The sequence below is a fragment of the Quercus suber genome, unplaced genomic scaffold (assembly GCF_002906115.3).
Source record: "Quercus suber isolate HL8 unplaced genomic scaffold, Cork oak 2.0 scaffold_172, whole genome shotgun sequence".
Classification (NCBI taxonomy): domain Eukaryota; kingdom Viridiplantae; phylum Streptophyta; class Magnoliopsida; order Fagales; family Fagaceae; genus Quercus; species Quercus suber.
In genome coordinates, this window is record NW_027069632.1 from 54325 (window position 1) to 59040 (window position 4716).

Here is a 4716-nt window from a genome sequence, read left to right on the forward strand (position 1 = left end):
ATCCTTCAAATTTGAAATTTATCATTATAATAATAATTTAGAAAAAAGGTATATTGAAATTTATTACCTTATCATTATCAAAAAAAAAAAAAAAAAAGTAATCTACATATTACTTTTTAAAAAAAGTTTTTAAAGAAATCTCAAAAATAGAAATAGTTTCCCAAATTTTTATTTCCTAGTATTTTGAAAATTGTTCTTATTAAATAAAAATTATTATATGAAAATTAGTTTCAATTTCAATTTTTTGAAAATTATTTTCACACTGTTTTGAAAATAAAAACAAAAATCTTCCTACTAAATAGGCCCTAGAATTTCATTTTGTAGTAAGAAAGAGAAAGAGCATGAACTTTAACACTTGGAGAGAAAATTCACCCACCATTTTCGAATTCTAGTTCGCGACTGGGTCAGCATTTAATTCCAACCAGTATTCTTTTGCCCCTAAAGTGTATGTGAGTTTGCTCATACGTGTGAATGTGTGTGAGACAGATTGAAAATGATTAATAAATACTCTCAGATTAATGGTGACATGGTGTTCTTTCATCTTACAACACAATAAATTTAATTTGTGAGATTTACGTTGAATACGAGAGCAAGGAATACCACATTATTGTACTCCAAAAGTATCTAATAATTTCTTTTTATTTATTATTATTATTTTTTAAGTAGCAAGGAAACAACATCAAGGCAACAAATAAGTGGACTAACTTTGAGCTAGAACTCTTTTACAAATGCTTTTACAATATTAACCAATCGTAAATCATGCAATGTACAAAGAAATTTGTTTGATGCTTTTGAGCATATAAGGGGACATGATAGTAATATGCATCTTAAAATGAATACATGTCAATCTTGTGCTTTTGTTTATAGGAGTGATGTAATATATTAAATAATTTTAAGGCATGTCAATAATTTCATATCTTAAAATGGACACATATCAATAATTTTTTATTAAATTAATGTGTTTTTTCAACAAATTTATTATTAAATTATATTATTTCTGTGGGGCCTAAAGAATCTGGCAACCTCGGCCCACTTTGTACCAGGCCCAAGGCCTAGGTCGAGGAGGAAGAGACACCCGAGGACGAAGTGAGAAAGCCCAAATTGCCCAGAGATGTTACCAAGGATAATCCTGTCCTCGGCCAATCAAGACCATGGGAGGAGAAAGCAGAGAGCCATCAAAAGTAGCCTCCCGGAGCATCCTAGGAGAAAGAGCAAGTACAACATGTCAGCCATAGAAACATGGTGGAAGAACAATTCTAGGATGAACTGTTACTTTTACATTAAATGCCCACAACTAACGTTCTGGCCACATTAATGAGGAAATTATCCCTAAACAGTGCAGCCTTGGTTGCTGCAACCCAGAGAAAGAATAGGAATGCGGTTGATGGGACAGACACTCAAGTAGCAACCTACATGATCAACAAATAGAGGGCCAAGATCAACTGAAAGGAGATATATAACATAAGAAATTCCTTTGAGAGAGGGGATAAGCAATTAGAAGTAGGAAAGACCATAATGACTGAAATCATCTAAGAGATCTTTGTAACCAAGCATTGAAGAAATAACAAGAATTACACGTTCCTCAGGAGAGTGCCAAGGAGCAGAATTTCATGCTTTAGTTTATATTCTTGTAATCAAACCCCTCCACAACTATGTTTGTTTGTTGCAATCCTCACTGAGGCCTAGTTCTAAAACCCATTCTCTACAAATTAATTGTATTAGGCTAGTTGGGCTTGAGTTCACTCATCCAATAGTGGAGGTGCTCAAACCTAGTCCCTACAATTTCTTTATTAAATATTAAGATGATTAATAATTATAGAGACCTCATATATAAATGGATGAAAAATGATAAGTGAGGTACATACCTCAAGCTCAACTGTCCTCGGGTGGTAATGAAATTGTGAATCACGGAGTACCTACCAAGCATAGTTAGTAAAAATCAGTATACATTTAATACGGTAAGTATATGGATATAATTTGAAATTTTGAAAAAAAAAACATTTTAAAAGTTTGGCATAAAAATACAGAAATGGAAAAAAGAAAAGTATGTGTATAATACGGGTATATTACATTTATCTTTTAAAAAAATGTAACAAAAATATAGATATATTTACCATATACCTTTTTGAGATAAATACAATAATTTTTGTGTGGTAAACTTTTAGCTTTGGTCAAGTATGATTTAATCTTTAGAACATTCATGAGTGATATTAGGGATTTACAAATATTATTACATAGGTCTTACAAACTGATATGTCATTAAAAATATTTAACAAAATGCTAAAAGTACTATAAGTTTTATAAATGCTAAAAGTACTATAAATTTCATTGCATAAAACTTATAAACTAATGTGACAATGAATGTAATTAGTAGACTTTAGTTACCTCGTAATTAAATATTTGAATTACCTCTTTGTGATAGTGACAAATCAATTTTTAAGTTAATGTAGTAAAATTTGTAATACCCTAACACTTATAGATTAATTCAAACTCTCAGATTATGAGTTTTTTATAGTAAGATTTATAATAGTTATAGCCTGTTTTTAATAAGTAAGTTATTCACAGTGATTATTTTGGTAGGAACATGAGCCATAGACTTACAACAATAAAAAAAAAATTTTGGAATTTGTGTTTTGGCGAATTTTATTTTTATGCTTAATTGGATTTACAATTTTAATAAAATAAATATATTAGATATGAATCTTTGACTTCAATAGGAATGAATACCTTCTATTCAGATTTTTTAGATAATATTTATTCTCTTCTCTATTCTTTTCTTTTTTGAGAAAACTATTTATATCCCCTTCTAGCGCCAAAGAGGCAACATATTTGATATTGTTGTTATGATAAATTTTTACTTGATTTTCATCTAGACTTATCACTGACATCATTTTTTTACTTACTAATTATAACTACTTATAACATCAGTAATTTATAAAAAAATTTGTAACTTTAGTACTTCTCTTTGACATTTGTTTCACTAAGCTTTATCTTTAAGGAGTCGTATTTAACATGACAAAAGGGGCATTGATAACAATGTTCTCATCTGACAAATGGAACTTTGGAAGTTGAGTAGGTCTGCTGCCTCACAAGAAGGAAAAAGAATTGAAGCAATAGTTTTGGATAGTCGAGATTTTTGGCTGCATGTTGCTGATTGTCTAAGGGCTGCAATACCCATTTTAAAGGTGTTTCGAATGGTAGACTCCTATACATCACCTCCAAGGGGATTCATCCGTAAAGCTATGGATCAAGCTAAAGAAAAAATAGGAAGTAATTTCAATAATGTTCAAAAAAGTTAAATTTTATATCTATCTTTGATTTACTTTTTGAATTGATTAGTGTAAGAATGTTATAGTTTTTTATTTGCAGTATAAGAATAGTGATATATATGACTTTTTATGTATTATAGATACCAACCTGTATGGGATATTATTGATCAAAGATATCAACTCCAGTTTCATAGTCACTTGCATGCTGCAGCATACTATTTGAATCCTCACTACCACCATAGTGATGATTTTAATCCGGATGTCGACATTAAATTGGGGCTATACACTTCTCTCTTTAGATTGATAACTGATGCTAAAGAGAGAGCCGAAATAGATTCACAATTCGAATCATTCAAGGATGCAAAAGGCCACTTTGTTATAGAGTTTGCAATCTCATCTAGATAGAGCAAAACTCCAGGTTTCTAAATTTGCTATCTCATTTGAAATTTCATTTGTTTTTTTAAGAATTCCTAAATTTGTAACCCTTTCACTAAGCCTTAGGTTAATAAGTGCAGCTGGCTGGTGGAGTGCATATGGAGATGAGTGTCCGGAGTTGATGAGGTTTGCTATTAGAATATTAAGCTTAACATGTAGCTCTTCAGATTGTGAAAAGAATAAGAGTGCATTCGAGATGGTAAGTTATTTTTTATATTAAAATAAATTGATAAATTGTTTCTTATACAAATTTTGTTAGTTATTTCAAGAGTTTTTCATTATAAAAACTTTTAAATATCTTTAGGTACACTCAAAAAGAAGAAATTATTTACACCAGAAAAGGTTGGATGACATGGTGTTTGTCGTGCAAAACTTAAAATTGAAAGAAAAAAGAGAAAATACAAGTCAACCTACGAAAATTTGTTTTGATGATATGCCTTCAGATGATGAGTGGATAACAGAAAATGAGAGACAATTTCCTCTACAAAAAGAAAGTTTCCTTGATGTTCTTGACAAGCCTGCTCGAAGGGAGGCATATAATAGTGATGAAAATGAGTTGGAGGAAGAAGCCACTACGAGGAATGCAAGAGAAGGTTTTAATTTACAACTTTTATGCTTACTTATAAGTATTATTAATATAAAATAAATAATAAAAAAAATTAAAAAGAGTAATGTAAGGTCCGTTTTTGTAACCCAAAAAATATGGGTTCCCAAGGCCCAATGAACCCAGAACAATGAATTTGTAGAGAGTGGATCGAAAGTTTAGGCACTCGCCGGCCTTCACCAGGCATGAACTCCTTTTTTTATTGAAAGACACTAAAACCAATTTACAATTGGGGGATGCTCCTCGGCCCGTGGCCGAGGAGCTTGTTCTTTCCCCCCCCATTTTACTTTACTCGCTCCTCTAATATAGTCTTCATCGTCCTATCTTGTTCTTCCATCTGTTGATCATCCATTTGCCTTCCTTCTGACCGTCCGTCCCATCAGATGCCTTATCAGCACTCAAGTGATT